This window comes from Amblyomma mixtum, chromosome 1 (assembly GCF_055824585.1).
Source record: "Amblyomma mixtum isolate Tamu chromosome 1, ASM5582458v1, whole genome shotgun sequence".
Lineage (NCBI taxonomy): Eukaryota > Metazoa > Arthropoda > Arachnida > Ixodida > Ixodidae > Amblyomma > Amblyomma mixtum.
This window is the reverse complement of record NC_143012.1, coordinates 80669020-80687922: the sequence shown is the minus strand read 5'-3', so window position 1 is coordinate 80687922 and position 18903 is coordinate 80669020. Positions and strand designations below refer to the sequence as shown.

The following is an 18903-nucleotide window of genomic DNA, read 5'->3' as shown; positions in this document are numbered from 1 at the left end:
TTGCGCCATTAATTGGACGGCCTCGCGCCTTGTTAGATCACGGTGTGCGGAAGGATATAAACAGCTTTCGAGCCGTTGGTGCTGGCGTATGTCCGTGTATGTATTGAGTAGAGAAGCGCGTGAGATATTAGCATCGAAGGAAGCAGGGAGGCTGATAATACACTCGGCTCGGCAGCTGAGATCTCGGGCGAGAGTGTGCACCTGGGCGTTTCCGCTGTGCTACTCGTGGGCTGGAGCCCAAAGAAGTAAGCGAGAGGTGGAAGAGGGTGCAGTAGAAAGTAGAATGTGTAACGCCTGGCAAGAGATAAGGCCAGCATCGTAGTTGTGGATAGCCTGTTGAGAATCACTGATGACGATTTTGGTGGTTTGGCCAGCGCTAGCGCAATGGCAACCACCTCTGCTGCGGTGACTGTTTCTGCATTGCGAATGCTGCAGGCTGTGTACGAGCTGCGGTGAGGAGCGGGAGCTCCCGCCACCGTCACTGGTTTAGAGGGATGGTAAGAGCCGTCCGTATGCGCGACGTCCGGACGTCCGCTGAAGCGTTTCTCGAATTGACGTGCGCGGTCGGCCCGACTCTCAGCATGGTGTCCCGGGTGCATCCGTTTGGGAATGGGAGGGATGCGGAGGTTTTGGCGATATTCCGGGGTAAGTTCAGCATAACTTGGGGCCGCTCTCGGCGGTGAGATCCCATCTCGCTGCAGTACCGCTCGGCCAGCGTGTGTGAGTGAGAGCCAGTCGTATTGGGCAGTGAGGATTGCTTCGATAAGTTCGCTCACGGTATTGAAGATTCCGAGAGCCATGAGCTTATGAGTAGCTGTGGACATGGGAAGACCCAGGGCCGTCTTGTACGCTTTTCTGAGTGACGCCTCTAGCCGTTCGCTTTCGGCACGAGTGAAACGTACGTACACTGTAAAAAAAATCGCACCCTTAAAGGTGCATTGCCGTGTCGATAACTCACCCCCTTACACCCTCCAGAAAGGGTGCGTATAGGTACTCAAGCACACTTTTAATGGGTGCAGCAAGCAACCCTGCACCCTTCGCTTGAAAGGGTGCTGCAAGCACACCTGCACCTTTTTAAAAAAGGGTGTTAGGAAGGGTGCTGCAAGCGCATATGCACCCTTTGATAAAAGGGTGTCTCCTTCAATAAAAGGCTGTTATAAAGGTGCACATTTTGCGATGCTTTACACGCGCGCTTAGCTATAATGGACTGGTGCAAGTTATTGCACTTTTATCATGCAAACCGCCATCAGCTGACTTGCGTGGTGCCCTTCTGCTCGCTACTGCAGCAATAAATGTACACGCTCTGTGTTGTTAAAGCCTTGTCTTTAAATGCATGCAAGTGCAAGCACGCATGCAGTGATGCATACAATACAGTGTACTCAGTGAACTCATTTATTGAACAGTTAACGGTTGAGAAATGAGGGGCTCGTTATGACATGAAGATGAAGGAGGCCAACAGACACCGAACCAGGGAAAGCACAAGACAATTGTTTTATTTGTCGTGCTGATCAGTGAAAAAATAATAGCGCAATCATTTTTTGCCTAAAAATATGATAAGAAATTCTGATTTTAATCATGTTTTATGCATTAAATGAACACTGATAATTTCGTACTGATCAACACCAGAAATAAAAAAAAATCCCTTATGCTTTTCTTAGCCTCAGTGACTGTTGGCTTTCTTTATATACATTTGTTGTAGATTCCTAAAACATGAAGTCAGGCTCGAAGCTTGAAATGAACCTCTGGGCGGCTGCCCTTGACTTTGAAATATTCACATTCAAAAATAGGTGTTCTACTACGCAGCACAAGCTGTACGCTGCCTTTGGGTAGCTGATGTTAAATAGCCAGTATGCGGCCATCAGGCCGGCAAGTCCCTGAGTTGCATCAAATACACGAAAAAGCCGTTGCTTCTCCACATACAGAAAATAATCATCGGCCTGCTCGATATCTACGTTGCTGTACACAATGCACGGTGTCGATGGCTTCTCTCCATCCTGCATAAACAAGACAGTGTAAAACAGTAATGTTCAGAATATATTATAGGCACCCTGTCAGGGCAAGAAACCATGCCAGTGCACATATATAAGGGTGAAATGAACGGGACATAACATCCCTTTAGAATGCATAGTATTGTCTCAGTTTTTCCTCTCTATGACCTGCATGCATTTTTTGCTCTCTCAGACAACACCACATAAACAATCTGACTTCACTGTGGTAGAGCAATTATGGTCTCGCCATGTGCCTGGTTGCACATGATCACTTACACCACTGATAAAACGGATGGATGGGCAAGCTGATTTACATTCCCAGTAACAACAGCACACAAAAATGAAACGCTAAAAGAAAAAATTGGGGGACAGACAACTGATGTATAATTCTCCGAAAGCAGCTGGATTTACTCTCCACGATTACTTTTATGCTTTTATTTTAAGCCGAAACTTCACACACTGAACGTAATTTTTGTGAAAGGTGAATGTGGGCAGAGGTGAGTAGAGTTTAACAGTGGGTTGGTTGGCAGCCCTGAAGCTAGATTGGTGAGGAGGTGGCTGGTGCTTCTGGAGTGAAGCTCACTTTCCCACTGCATGTTTTAAGTCGCTTCCCCTGATGTGACACATAGGCTATAAGAGATGTCGCAATGACAACTCCGGATTAATGCAGACGACCTGAGGGCCTTTAACATGCGCTGACATCACAAAGAATAGATGCACATGAGAGGCAGTGAGCTTACTAGTGGCGGATCGCAGTGACAGATACAGAATGTATGACCTAATATATGCAGATTAAATGATCATTTCCAAGTTGTTCTAACAGCATCATCCGTTAAAAAGAAACAAGTAAACTTAGCACAATAATATCACAAAACAGCATCAGGTACGATTTATGCCACACCTATTCAAGACAGCATGAGAAATGGCCACAATTCCAAACAGAAAAAAAAGTACTTTTTAGTACATGGGCTGCAAATTCTTGAGTCATGGCTCTAGTGGACAATTTATGTGCATCTCGGTGCTATATTATTTTTCTATGTGCTTTTAACAATGTCAGTGAAATGCTCCTTCATGTGCCTTGTTGTCATTCCCCAACCGCATACATTTAACTGAATTCGCCTCATTCAAAATGCAAGGACTATATTTCGAGGGAATAAAGAATTAAGACTGCCTTTGTACATGGTCTATATGTATACTGGATTAATAAAAAGGCAATTCTTCAATCTTTTCTGTGAACGAAAAAACAAGCTTCGAAAGTGAATGTTCACTGTTCTACGACCAAGGAGTACTGAATAAAGTACCACGTGGTGAGGCTTCATGAGTAATGCAATGCCACAGTTGCATCCATACACAATTTGTTCATGAATTTTCTACATCACTACAGTTTAAATGAGTGGTTTGGTAATATGTTTTCTACAAGTCGTGCACATCTGTAACCAATAAGGAAACAGCTGCGTTCTAAGAAAGGTGCTAATGTATTAATACGCAATGTTATCAAGTTGTACCAAAGCGAGAATGAATGAAGCTATGTGTATGCAGATTTATTGTGCTTGTACTCTAAATAAGGAATTCTGAGGCTAGTGAAGAAAGTATACGAATAGTGATCCTCCATCAGTACCTGATGGATTAATACAGCTGCTTATTTTTGTACCGGCAAATTTAAGCCAAGAACAGCGCCTAAGTTCAAATTTTGCAATATACTTGCCCTGATGAGCCATGCAGAGCCACGAACCGTAATATATGCATAGTGCTGCTAGACTTAGTAACTACAAGCACAGACGTCTGAGCATGACTGCGAGATGAATCCTTTCTACAACATAAGCATGCTGTAGTTTAGGCTAATGTTGCACAGCATTATGACAGGCTTCCTGTACTTGCAACTTCATTTCAAACTTTTTAGCAGCCTTATAGAAGATGAGCTTACCGCGGGCACAAACATTGTCTCCGTTGCCTTTGGCTGGCAACTTATTTTAGCCAAAAGCTTTTAGATTCGTACTGCACGGATATCCGCAACAAAAATGAAAAATCCTGCGTAAGTTTTCATCCTCTCACAGAATATGTATTGTTTAAACACCAAAAGGTCCAAAGGAACAAGACAGCATCAAGTCCTCACTTCAATAGATGCTGTGTGAGGTTGGCATTATAGCGTTTTGGACCTGTTCACACAACATGACATGCACAAACAGTCACTGAAACCAAGGAAAGCATAGACGAACGCCCTTCTGTGGCGACCGTGATTACAGTAAACAATCACTTGCATAACCATTTCGTCAAGGGCAGACAAGCAAATGCCACAAATTCATTCCAAACCATGTGAATGCTTTAGAAAAAAGAAAAGGCTTGATTTTGGTTTATGGGGTTTAGTGTCCCAAAGCGACTAAGGCTATGAGAGACGCCGTAGTGGAGGGCTCCGGAAATTTCGACCACCTGGGGTTCTTTAACGTGCACTGACATCGCACAGTACACGGGCCTCTAGAATTTCTCCTCCAAAGAAATTCTAGCCGACGCGGCCGGGATCGAACCCGCGTCTTTTGGGTCAGCAGCCGAGCACCATAACCGCTGAGCCACCGCGGCGGCAGAAAAAAGAAAAGGGGGAATGCCTTTGTTGCTCAGTTTGTATGCATGCAACGCTGCGAATGCTATGGAGATCATGAGTTCATGCTGCACCAAAAGCATTTCATTCTACTGTTTTGTATAATTACTGTCAAATGATTACACTATATTTTCCTACATCGATCAATATCACCGTATGAAAAAAAAACATTCTACCATGATCCTGTTGCTTGCAATGTCTTCTTTCATGCATGCATCTTAATGAGGACAGTTCACGCCCTAGTCTATCTTTGCTCCTGGATAATATTTTGATATCCTCAAGTCAATTCTCACAAGAGCGGCAGTGGGTGAGAAAATTCAAGTTTGTTTTGCTTTCCAACCATATTTCATGTCCCCCTGAGTGGCCATGAATGCAATGGCCAGTCTGGCTGACATATGTTTTAAGGCAGAAAAGCAGGGTCACATAAAGCACAGCTATGGGTACTGATCTGGCGCACATTAGCTTCTGCTGGCTGCCGCAAAAAACACAAAAAGCTACATGCTCAAACAGCACGTGTGTGGTCCACAACGTCCACAAGGTTCTTTTATGCAGGAAAATTGAGGATATTTACTAGCGTAACATCTGCGGGTTTTTTTTCCTAAAATTAAGGCTTCAAAAAGGGGTGTGCAAATTACAAGGAGATTTTCCGAACATGCCAAAGAAACTCTGGAAAGGTCTTAACGCACAATGTATACGACATTTTGCCGCATATAAGTCAACCATACAAATCACGTTAGCCAAAAGAAAGCTTCGACTCCAAATATATGTCAACACATACCTCACCCCCCAACCTCCTGCGCCTGTCCCAAACACGAGTTACGTCTACTTCCCCACGAGATGGCATGACAGCACGTGCACAGCTCGAAGCAATAAACATGCAATGATACAGTCACAAAGCCATCAATAAGAGGCAAACAGAAATACAAGGCGATTAAACAATGCCCTCGCTAGCGGCCTGGCGGAGTTGCGACAAACAGAACAGCTAACAGTTCGGAAGTTTCGCATTCTGTCGCGATGCATGCTCCAGAGGTTACTAGAAGTTTGCAAGTATTGCAGCCACTAGAAAGGAAAAATGACCACAGGTGCGAGCCCGCCGGATAAATGGTACGCAAGTGACTCTTCCTTACTGGAACCACTGTACAAATGAATTACTGACTCTTTGCACCACTCACTCACCTTTCACAGCTGTGCACGGCAACCTGGCTGCGCTAATCTTTCGAAGCCTGCCCTGCGTGCACCCGCAAGCATGCTGGTGTGCTTGCACAGCAGGAAGTGCAAAATATGCGAGTTTTTGTTCTAAATCCGGTAATTATTAGGGGTGCAGAAATTCCATGAGTAAATACAGTATGTCAGCCAGTCTGGCCACAGCATTAAAAGTCTATAGACATTAAACTTGAATTGCACGTTTCCTTCTTCGTAATGGTGTACAAGACATAGTAATATATAGATCACCATGTCGAATTCGGATAAGACTGTTGAATAATTTGACTGAATTTCTCCTCTGATCTGTTTTGCTGTCAACAGCCGAGCAATGGGTACAATGTGAATGGTCGATATAGTGAAGTGAGACATGAAATAAACCAAGATTGCTTCAACCTTTTAAAGTACTACAACGCTAAAGCCAGCCTTTCCTCAAAAGCCGGAATCACCGCGAGTGCATAAGCAGCAATGATATCAGTTTTCTTCATACCCCACATGGACACAGAATACTGAAAATAACAGCAAGCTAGATCAGATATCTCGTAGAGGCAATACTTTTGTTCCTAAAAGCATTACAATAGCGTTAGCTCACCTGGCTGCAGTACAATGCACAGCATCAAAAAATTGAAGAAAGCGTCATGTCACCTGCACAGCAACCATCTTAGTAACTCACCAAAGGCACAAACAAGCACCAATATTCAGGAGTAAATCTTGGAGGAATTAGCACCCAGAGTTAACTGAGCTTTCCCCACTCAGAAAAGAGAACTATTGAATAAGCAGCAAAAAACTGCAGATGTATGCACTAACACAATAAAACCTTGCTTACATTATATGATCAGCCATTTCTTGGAAACGTATGTCAACAGTCCTTGTATTGACGTAAGAGCTTAGAGGCTTGTCCCCTGTTAGTGCTGCATCTAGGGATCCAAGGCAAAACAATAAGATGCAGGTGAAGGTTGGATACAGGGCATGTGATTGGGGGGAAAAGGAACATGGCTAGCACTTTACGCAAAAAGGTTAAAAATCTAAATAGTGTTCTAAGAGAGGTATGATCTCTTTTTCAGATAGGCAGTCTCTTTTGATAATAGGATGAGGGACGGCTGACACACGTATCGCCACGGTTTTGAGTTAGGTAAGCTTCATGTATCTCACGTTTGTGCTTTCCGTAATATGTTTTCAAAATCTTTGTCTTGTCGAGGGCTGGCACGCAAGAGCATTTTTTACAGTGAACAGGCAAGTTGCTGCCTGTATCTGTAACAATGAACGATGCCTGTGAGAAGAGTGACATGAGAAAATAACAACCATGCAATCAACTTTCTGGCGCAGGCTTCAAACTCGCAAACTGCCATACCCGATATTCATGCACGGACGTTTCCCTGACCTATTTTCCTCCTCCTGTCGACTATGCGGCAAACCAGGCGACTTTCTGCATGTACTGCTCACAGGTTCCACTCCCCCCCCCCCCTAGATGTGGCACTCACTTACAGGGAACAGCTGATGTCAAGTTAGGCACTCCAAGACAAACGACTCGCCATCACCAGTGCCTCTAACAGGCTGGCCCTCCAGGGACTGGCACACCATTTGTAAGGGAGGAGCCCGCCGTTTGGGCCCCTCCGGCAGGCCATGAGGCACCTGTAATTTGTCATGGCCAATAAAGTTTATGCCATCACCACCAGCCTCAAAAGATAAAGAACTCTTAGCGCAGGCGTGGCACGCAGACTCCGGGTGTGTAATTATTGTGCATGTCGGACTGGCGTGACGCTCGTCATATGTGGCTATGTGGTGTATGAAAGCCGGTGGTGGTCTCCTCAGCCGTCGTACTCGAGCTCATCCGCCGAACGGAGTCCGTAATCAGAATTGAGCCAGTAGCATCTGTAACCGCCAGTCCCATAGCGTCAGTGCCGAATGTGTATATCGCCGCTTAGACATATTGTCACCGGACGCCAGTAGGGTGTTCTCACTGGCCGAACAGTACTTGGCAAGAACACTGGGCAGAGTACATCCGACCGACCCTAGAGCCGAGCAGAAGACGGCGTAGTGCGACGCGCGACAAAGCACGAAGACAGACCGCACGGGGGCGCTCGTAGAGTGTCTCAAATAAGTGTAGCAACATAGTATAATAGGTCAGAGCCGTATTGACGCATGAATGCCTTGACTCTGCCAGTTCTGCGGTCGGCGTGGAGCTCGGGGAGCACGTTTTTCGGGACCGGCGCGACTTCGATCTTAGGTGCGAGTTTGGGCGGTACGGCGTGGTACTTCTGCTGCAATGGAGTGGTGGGGACCGGCTACCCTTGTGGGCGCAGAACGGTTCGGCCTATTCTCGAGTGTCGAAGAGCCGCCAGCTCTTCTGTCGTGTGTCCAGGTGCACGAGGGCACTCTGAGGGCTGTCTTCACCGCCGATCACAGGAGGACATTCAGCCGATTAAACTCGCTTCAACTCAGTCTTTGACAAGATGCGTGGAACGTAGCACGGCTGATTAGCAACGCCTGTACGATTCGCATGGGTCAGTTTGGTTGAGCCCCCGCGTCTGTTCCAGATGCGGCGCATCAAGGTTGCCACCTGCGCAAATTGCTTCTGGAGCAACTGTACAGTGTAGCTTGCTCGGCCGTCAGGTTGTAGGTACAGGGCCAGCTCCTGGAATCGCTCTACTCCAGGGATGCGAGTGCCTTCGAGGCGGAGCTCCATATCGAGGTCGACTGCTTGTGTCCTCTAAGGCGCGCAGATAACGAGCAGTTCCCACTTTTCAGGTGCACACGTAAGCCCAATATCAGTCGTGTAGTGTTGAGCCGCCTCTATGAATTTTTGATTGAAAGTTATCTTCGATGTGGCCGTCCGAGCCTGTCATCATCTATATCGTGATGTCATCGGCACAAATAGCATGGTGCACATCGGGAATTCTAGGGAGCAGCGAGGAAAGGCCAGCACACGTAACGTTGAACAACATGGGCGGCAGCACCGAGTGTTGTGGGGTGCAACATCCTGTGAGGCGGATTGTTTCGAAGCGCACGTTCCCTATGCCAAGTGTAGCGGTTTGATCTAAGAATGCCCTCACGTAGTCGTAAGTGCGCTGACCCCAGTGCGACCTCGCTAGGCCCGCCAAGATCGCATCATGCGAAACGTTGTCGAAGGCCCCATTGAGGTCTAACGTCAGTGCATCACGGGCCTGGGGACTTGTCGCCACCTGACGCCGTCGTCAGAGGCCACGCATTTTATTTCAAGACGGCCTCCAACCCCTCACCGTCCTTGTCGTGTTCGGAATAAAGTTTTGCCATCACCAAGAGGGAAACTCACATGTCTGCTCCGACTTGAGGCGGCAAACACAAGCCGATTATGTCATAGCGGAAAAGCGCCAGCCACGATCACCAATCGTGAAACGAGACCACGAGGGCACGTACCGCTTGCCAGAAATCGATTTACAACCAGACTCCAGAAAGGGAAATAAATCACCCTTTAAAAAAAAACGAACAACTGCATATTGTTGTGCAATGTGACTATTGCATTCTTGGTGTGCGCAATTATGGCACTCCGCTGTCCACACAATGCTTAATCGTTCCAGCCTAGCTCGTGTTCGCCTTACATATTCCCCTCTAAAAGCCACATAAATTGACGTAGATGCCCCTAAAGAAAAAAAACGTCGCAAACGGCAGCTAAGAATTGGAGGTCTTGCGGTGTCCCGGACTAACGACGCCGACCATGTAGCGGGGTCACTCTGTCGCTCCCAAACTCTATTTCAGCAATTAAAAGTTTTCACCACCACCACCACCCTGAATTTTTATTAGGAAGCGACAGAATATATGTTTGGGTCAGCCCGTAAGGGACCGATCCTGACAAGCTCTTGGTAAAGTTGAAGTGCCCACCGAGAAATAACAGTTACCGCGCCTTTAACTTCCTCAGAACCCCTGTAATTTTTGGCTACGACATTGCGCGAGTGACGAGGGCGCGAAATTAAGGCTACGCATTGTGCGATACCCGCCGCAGTGCCTCAGTGGTTAACGCGCTCGTCTACCGAGCCGGAGTAGTCGGGTTCGAACACGACCGCGGCGGTCGCGCTTCGATGGAGACCGAAAGCAAAATGCTCTCTGGTACTGTGCGATGTCATTGCACGTTAAAGATCCCCAGGTGGTCGAAATTATTCCGGTGACCTCCACTACGACACCTCTTTCTCTCTTTCTTCTTTCACTTCCTCTCTTAACTTACGGCGTGGTTCAGGAGTCCACGAGATATGTGAGAGATACTGTTCTATTTCCTTTCCTCAAAAAAAAAAACAATTTGCCAATTTGAAGGATTCATCTTTCCATCTTATTCGATAGGTGGTGGTGGTGAAAACTTTTAATTTCTGAAATAGAGTTTGGGAGCCACAGAGTGGCCCCACTGCATGGTCGGCGTCCCTAGTCCGGGACACCGCATGACAATGCCCCGTCTCTCGGCCGTTTCACCAGAGCCCTTTGGGACTCGAGCGAGGAGCAGTTGAGGAGGGCAGTCTCCCATGCCTCTCCGGAAGGGGTAGGGGAAGGGGGGAGGTGGGGATTTTGAGTACATGCCCACACCATGTGGAAGATATCACAGGGTCCCCACAGTGTGGCCATCGCACATCCGTGTTAGGATCGTAATGCTTTAAGATTGCAGGACAGAGTAGAGTACCTGTCTGCAGACGCCTTAAAGTTCGCTCCTCCGTCTTACTCAGCCCCTTTGCAGGGGCCGGGAAAAGGCGGCGGTTGTCGGTATAATGCGTTATTATTTCCTTGAATCGCAGCAGCGGCTGGTTAGTCTCCGAGCCAGAAGAGCTGGGATGAGGAGCCCGGTGAATAAACGCTCGGGCAGCCGCGTCAGCGGCCTCATTACCTCGTAAGCCCTGATGGCCAGCAGCCCAAATGATTCTTTTCGGTGTTGGATCAGTGGCAGTCCGTCTTAGAATGAAAGCAGCTAAGGGGGAGATCTCCCCTGTCAAGTAATGATCACATGCTTTTCGGGAGTCCGTAATGATTATTCTCGAATTGGCGTGGGCGGCAGCAAGCGCTATCGCTACTTCCTCGGCTTGCATTGAATTCGGGGCTCGAAAAGAGAGTCCATCAACTTGCATTTCCTGGTGAACGACACCGGCCGTGTAAAATCCCGTGGGCAATGGCCCTGCTACGTCTACATAATATACACCGGGTCGGGAGCCGTGTTGTCTCCCAAGAGCCAGAGCCCGCGCTTGTCGTCTGTTTGCCTGCATGTCGGTGTCCATGTTACGGGGGAGCGGGGAGACCCAGAGCATATGGCGCCACAGTACTGGGATACGCTCCGCCTCCTCTGGAGTGCAGTCGTGTTGGATGTGTAAGCGGTTTAGCAGGCGGCGCCCAGGGGCCGTCTGCATGAGCCGTGTGTATTGGTTCATGAGGTGGGCCTCCCGCAGCTCCTGGTAGGAGTTTAGCACCCCCAATGCCTTGAGTTTGGCATTAGAGGAAGAGACTCGTCTCCGAAAGTTCGACGCCACCGTAGTCACTCGGACCATTAAGCGCAAGCGATTACGCACCATAGCAGCGTTATGACCTTCAGCTGAATATTGTCCACTATAAGTAAGGGAAAACAGGCTCACTGCCCGATGTGTGCACGCGCCAATTTTTATAGTTCGTACGTTCTCGTTAAGAACAATAATAATAATTGGTTATTGAGGAAAGGAAGATAGCGCAGTATCTGTCTCACACCTCGGGTGAACACTTGAACCGCGCTGTAAGGTGGCTTAAAAGAGGAAAAAGAGAAACAGGATTCTCGTTAAGAACTTTTGCCCCGCAAACACCACGTATGCTCTCGTCGTTCCCAACTGTCTTTGCAGAGAAAATGCGCACGCTTGCAATGACGACCCGACCGCTAGGCAACTCTTGTTTATCTGCGAGTAGTGCTTCCAACTCAAACACGGCTTGACACCGCTATACACCGATACCGCACGTTACGTAAAATGCCTGTTGAAGTTTTTGAGAGACGAAGGATACCATCTACAAAGCCAGCTGGAGACTTGATATTACTCCCATAACCAACAAGGCAATTCCAGCAGATCGACATACAGCTCCTGGGCCTTTTTACGAAGTCGTCCTTCGAAAACACAAGTATATATGCGGCGGCTGACTTACCTAGTGAGTTATGATTACCGGGGATGCGAATTTGGACTTTATAGAGTATTCCTGCCGTTAGGAGAAAGTAATTCGCCAAAGGCAACGCATTCGGCCACTCCCTCGTAACATACACCCCGACCGAAACCGCGAGGGACGGGAAGCCAGGAAAGCGGCCCTTCATGAACGATACGGCGATGAACAGAACACCGTATGGGTAGATGCTGCATGCGACCACCACCGAGCCACAGCGGCTGCGTAAACTCCGCGTACCCCTCCGATTATAAAAGAATTACCCCAGGGAACTAACCCAGAGGAAGCAGAAGAAATAGCTATAGCGTTTGCGCTCGGCAGCTCCAGTGCTACCTATATACTCAGTGATTCAAAAACTGCAATGCTAAATTAGTCTAGGGGCAGGGTCTACCCTGCCACCTACCAATTGCTGACCCACAACCCCCCCTCCTACTGCAGCACTGAGCTCGTCTGGGTGCCTGTGCACTCTGGAAACCCAGGCATTGAGGCCGCCGATTCTTTAGCCCGAGGGTCTAGAAACCGGGCACAGGATCACCTCATGGGGGCTTTCTCAAAGGAGCGCGCGTGCACCTTCGCTGAACTCATTGCGAATGCTCATGCCGAAAGGCAATTATACCCACCCCCCGAGTCCTCCCTCACTACCAGGGAGCAACACCTAAGGCGCCGTCACCAAAAGCGAGCCATACCTATCCCTCTCTGCTCTCCCACTACCGAACCATACCACCCTCCTACCCTCTGTACAATGCACAGAAGCAAAACCTGACCCATTCCTCGTTGCCTGTCCGGCTTCACCTCCACCCAGCGGTCCGGTGTCACTCCCAACACGGGAGGACTGGGAGACATCGCTACGCTCCATGGACTCAGCAAGACAAAAGATCGTAGCCCCCTGCGCTGACAGCGTCATGGACATTTTAAGCACAGGGAGCTAAGTGGGGTGGGGCCATGCGGAGAACCATGGGCCTGGGAAAAAAGTTTTTCTCTCTCTGTCCCTCACCTAGGGCGCCAAACCAAAGCGCGAACGCAACTGCGCAGCAGAAGAAATGTCCAAACTCTTCCTCAAACGCAACCCGCCGCGACATAACCTCTCTCCTCGTGAAGCACTAATTGCGAGAAGCGGAACAGCATTTACGGTAGAGACGACGCAAGCCATCGAGCGCTACAATCTGACAACCTGTGGAGGACAGTCACTGCTGCCACCTCCTGCCCATCGACGTTAGCGACGAATGTTCCTTCTCACGCGCAAAAACTGTGATCTCACCCATCATATGTAACCAGCCCCTTATACAGGGTGTCCACGCTAACTTTAGCCAAGGGTTAAAAAATAAATATTTAAGGTAGGCCAGCGAAACCACTTACATACATCTACCAGCCGGCTTGCTCATCATAGGCAATTTTTTGTTTTGCAATTAATTAGCAATTAGGATAATTTTTCTAAATCCGTAAATATTGACTTCAGACAGCAAGTGTGAATAGCAGAGTTGGAGAGCACCTTCAGAAACCCCCATTCCATTCATTTGCGGTAAAATAAACCTCACGTGTATCTTTTTTCCGAGCTCCAAAGAAAGCCCGCGAAATGCAAAAACAATCACGTGACTAGAGCATTCGCGAGCCACGATTGTGCTGCTCTCAACCGTGGCTTGAGTGAACGAAATCAGCTGCTGGTAAGGCGCGGCGATCTCATTGCGCCGGCAGGCCGATATGTCAACGGTGGTTGCGGCGCCCGCGCGAGCCAGTCTGCAAGCGTGACGGTGGACGTTGCAGCGAACGCGCCGGGTATTGTGAGCTATAACATGGCCAGAGGTGACAAACACAAATGCGACGCGTTTTAATCGCCACTGAGAGGCAAAAGAAGATAGGCAAGTATTTTACTTATCTTCTTTTGCCTCTCAGTGGCGATGCAGGCGAAATACTGGAAACCCGTGTATGGTTTGGTTTGGTTTACGGGGTTTAACGTCCCAAAGCGACTGAGGCTATGAGAGACGCCGTAATGAAGGGCTCCGGAAATTTCCACCACCTGGAGTTTTTTAACGTGCATTGACATCGCACAGCACACGGGCCTCTAGAATTTCTCCTCCAAAGAAATTCCAGCCGCCGCGGCCGGGATCGAAACCGCGTCTATCGGGTCAGCAGCCGAGCACCATAACCGCTGAGCCACCGCGGCGGCAAACCCGTGTACTGTGTGATGTCAGTGCCCGTTAGAACCCTATGTGGTCGAAATTACCCGCAGCTCTCCACTGCGGAGATCTTTATACAGTGAGTCCCTTTCGGACGTTATACCATATCAACCAAACTATTGTAGTCTTGTGTGCAATGCCTGCCGCACTTGGCAAAGCGGGAAGAGGTAAATGCCGCTCTTCTGTCGGGCACAGGAGGGAAAGGCCGGCAGGCGGCTGCCAAAAGAAGAAACGCAAAACAAAATGAAGCAAAAATGACTGGCAACCTGGCATGCTTGGCAGGTGCCAAAGTGAAGAAGTACATCACCTTCTCCACTTTTAGGGGAAAGGAGAGGGAGGCCCGAAGGTGGCTACCACGGGAAGGATTCAGAGGGTGGGTGCCGTGGAGGGAAGTGTTATGACGCGGTAGGACCAATGCGCCGCGTGAGCACGGCGAACACGGGAACAACCCGGCGTGTGGCTACCAGGGAAGGAGAAGGCCCAATCAGCCATCAACTGTCGCTGATCAACAACTTAAGCCCTGATTAGAATCTATAAATAACAAGGCTTCAGTGGAATCTTGGAGACAAACTGCTATGTCCAATATTGCTGATAGATCAAATATTTCCCCTTGGTGCACGCAGGGGAGAAAAACGGCGATGCATATCTTCATTGACTGTCTTTCGTCATAAAAGTGAACAAGAGAATATTAGCCTCAGGGAGCTTAACCAACGTAGCGACAAGAGGTTGGTCCGGAGGACGCGTTCATGAATACAAGGAGGCGCAGTGCCAAGCTCAATGACATGAAACAATGCTGTCGCGTAAACCATTTATTTCGGTTTGCCTTCAAAACGAAGGCCACATATCGAACACAGCATTTCTGGTGTCTGCCAGCTCATATATAAGAAGTCTAATTGTCGGAAATTATATAAATCCCGTTTTTTTCTGATCATTTAAGCGATATTTTGACCCGGAGAGGTATTCTCTGTTGACCCATCGTTACCCCAAGAATTGTAAAACGCAAATGTTTTCTTAAACCTTCATGAGTATCGCAAATTATGTTAACTGGCGAATAGCAGAAGGACGTGAGCAAAGAGTCCACACACGGAGTTCCCTTGAAGGTGAAAAATCAGGTCATATAAACCACAGAAGAAAAAAGGACGCTTCAGCAGTTTTCACCTGGCGGGGCACCTAGCTTCAAGTTCTGAATGAAGTCACAGGTGAAGTGATGGCAGAGGCGACTTGTTTGCTCGGAGCTTGGTAAGACCTCCAAGTAGCGGCAAGAACTGGGCAAGGCATTACGCACGCGCACCGCGACGCGCTCCGTCATGTGTGGGCTGCTCACAGCGAGCCACTGCAACCGGGGAGCCATGCTTATAAGTTTGTAAAGGCGCTTCTTGCCCAGATACGTGTCCCTCAGGCACAGATGTGTTAGACCCAGCCTTAGACTTCCATTTGTTCCCATGTAGATTGATTTGAATGCTTTGCCGGTGAATGCCGTGTGTCCCAACAACAAAACATGCAGGCTCTGACTGTGCAAGAGCACCATCTCGGCACCCGTGTCCCTCACGTCCGTGCGCTCAATATCCAGAACAACGAGGTTGGCGATCACGGGCAGTAAGTCGGTCAGGCGTCGGTCGTTGAATAGGTAGCAGCCTTCGAAGCAAAGGGCACGAAGCGACGAGAATTGCTCCAGCTTGGCTAGCCCGATGGCAGGCGCGAATACGCAGTCGGCGAGGTCCAGCAGCCGGAGATCACGTGGGTATGGACGGCCCGCTTCGGCGGTGAAGAACTTCTCCGCACTGAACCACGACTCGCGCAGTGAGAGATGAGTGAGCGTCGGTGGCAGGTCGCACACTGTGACCTTGTTCTCTCGAAGGTGATCGAAGAGGAAGCCGCGAGTGATGTGCAAGACCTGCAATAAGTGGGGACACTTGTAGATCATTTTAGTACGCTAGCACTTGTAGTGGGAATTCCCCGTATTTATCCGCTGCGTGTTCATCAAGAAGTTGGCGTTTCAGTGTTTTGGGGAACAACAACAGCGCTGTATGGGATGGCTAGAGATGGGAAACTTTCATATATCGCATTATCCATTCCATCCAGACGTCAGCGCCAATTCCTCCCATATTGGCTGGCAGGAAGCCAACTGGAGCGTCATATTGTTGCTATGCCAACGGTCTCCAGCATGAGAAAACTTCGTCACCGGGCAGGTGTTAAACCACTAACAGCGGTAACAAAGCAGCATCGTTTTTCTATGCCTAAAACGATTCGGCTACCGCGCAGCCTTTCCCGCTGCGTTTACGTGCAGAATTTAATTTTCTAAACATCAAATCCCGTTCCGTCACCAAGTGCGCTTAAATAGCTGAAATCGAATTTAAACGGAGTTTCGGATCCCACGGCTAACTGCCGCTTTCATACTTGGTGTCCGGAACTTCATCTACTTCATCGTCCAGAGTGCGCCCAGATCCTAGACCAGCTCATCATGGTTTTTTAATTTGGCGTTATCGATGAGCGAAGGCAACTTGATAAAAATGACTGAGCATTCGTTTTTCTTCATTTAAAACTTCGACGTCCTGTTAACTGAAGATCACAACCATTGCTGGCGTTAAAGAAGCGATATTTTTATTACAGAATGTACGTTTTCTTCCACATCGACTACTCCAGTCCCATAGCGCTCGTATGATTTTGGGCTCGGGTCTGAACAAGGGAACCCTTTGTTAAGCGCTGCCATCATGAAACGCTCACCCTGAGTGAGGGGCAGTGCTCGGCCAGGTAGGCGAAGAACGCTCGCGGAAAGTCTCTCTCCTCCTCCTCGGCGGTCGATGTGTCCATGGAACGGGTTATGCGCAGTTCCACGATGTTGGCGTCGACGTGGGCCTCGAGAAGGCTATGCACCTGTCGAGCCTTGAGCGGAAACGACGTCACGCGTAGCACACGCCGCAGCGAGAAGTCGCGTGCCACACGCCACCATCGGCGACATACCCTGGAATGAAGAGGTGTGTGCTAGTGTTGTCGCATTGTTTTATTTGACACATATATCAGCGGTAACGTATACGTGAGCTCTAGCAGAGGCAAAGCTCATTAATTCCGATGTTCATGAGCCGTTAATTCACCGTCGTAAGCCAGAATCTATTGAAGCTAAGAGTGATGTGACCTTTATAGCATTCAGACAAGGTGTACATGAAGGATTCCGGCGCGGTGATTTTCCTCCCCGCTCTGAACTTGAGGGTAGAAATAAAGACGTGGGAATTGAGGCGTAATGTTCTCTCTCCGCTTACTGATGGCATCGTTGTTAGCGGAATTTCCCACGTTCTGAACGTTTGCGGAATACATTGAGTGAGTATGATTCCTGCTACACCAACCTTGCACCTCCGTCGTCATATGGAGAGAGCATTCGTCCCTATTACCACGCCATGGTCTTCGCTATGGTGATTATTCGGATTGCTGCCACTCTACAGGGGAATACACACTACGTGCGGATAAGAAGCCCTTGACTGGCACCAATCCGAAAATGACATCTTGCTCATCAATTTCATATCCTCCACTGAGATCCCGGACGCGACTCGTAACCGGCTAGCGGCTGTGTCCGTCCAAACTGAAAATCCTGACTGATCGCTAGTCACTTGTCTTCTGCACCTTTAGCAGATCAGCATGTTAGAAAGTCCTTACTGATCGGTAGTTGCCCGCCTTATGCACCTTTTAGAAGATGAGTTTGGTGCATGCCAGTCCCCTCAGGAAGACCAGCTTCCTCGCCACTGCAAGGCAACCCTGGCGTGTATATACCACTGAGGTGCAGAGGAAGGCAACGCAACGCGCACCCAAGCTTCAAAAGAGTACGAGACTCAAAAATGTGGTATTTTATGCCGATGGTAATTTGGCCGTGAGCTGCTGTGCCGCACCTTTGTTTTAAAATCTGACGCAGCGTTTATCTGCCACTATTTGGTCCACGTGGAGTTTCCGAACACGCGTCTGCTCCTGGCCAATAACAGCGAGGAGACGATAAGGCGACAACTGGTCCTGCAGGAGCATCTTTAACATTTACGTGATCTCATTTGTTAAAAAATTTTGCACTTTCCTCAGTGCTCAAGCATTGACATGCTGCAAAGGCGGTGGGACGCATCACATCTACGATGGGCGTTGGTTTATTTTGTGTTGAAGCGTAATGGGGAATCCAAGATCAAGCAGTCTCCTGGCTGTTAATAGCTCTCACTAAGTACACTATCGTTATAAACTAGAAAGAAGCGTTGAATAGCGCTTGATGGCACATTTAATAAAGTGGAGAGCGAAATTCGTGCTCAGCGATGTAGTCTCGCGCCGGCATCCTTAGGCTAACATGCTTCGTCCAAGCTCCGCAGCATCGACTGGAAGGTGAGGCACTGCGTAGCAGTGACGGCCGACTTACCTCGGGCAGGCGCATACATCGTCGAACGACGTCAGGTGCCCGAACACCTCCAAGAGAAGGCTCTCCGGCAGATTGTTGTTGTTGTTGTTGTTGTTGCCTTGGTGGCATGGCACATACCCACGACGGGGGATTGGCCAGGGTTCAGTGAGGAGAGCCCAAAGAAGGCAAATTGGTACCAAGCTAATGGATAACCTTTTGGGGCCAAGCTAATGATTAACTTTGGGTACGTATTGCGAAGAATTAAAGATGGAATTATGGATAAAAAGAAATTACGGGAAGAAATGAATGAAAAAAAAAAACCGGCATAAAGATTAGAGAACTGAATACTAGAAAAATTCTGAAGGATTTTGCAATGCGGACATTTTGGGTACCATTAGCAAGGGAACCTGCCGGTAGCAATTATGTAATTGTGGAGGAAATCGCAAACTTGATGCAATGCAAAAC

General features: G+C 48.5%; 1 pseudogene across 1 annotated transcript; it reads right to left on the bottom strand.

Annotated features, from left to right (window-relative positions):
• Positions 1 to 1378: 1378 nt before the first annotated feature.
• On the bottom strand, positions 1379 to 17881 carry LOC149366925 (uncharacterized; annotated as a pseudogene). The gene is made up of 5 exons (XR_016288824.1): positions 17754 to 17881; positions 16803 to 17040; positions 15237 to 15972; positions 3913 to 4016; positions 1379 to 1994 (listed from the first exon to the last, which is right to left on the bottom strand). The product of XR_016288824.1 is annotated as an uncharacterized LOC149366925 (transcript).
• Positions 17882 to 18903: the final 1022 nt, after the last annotated feature.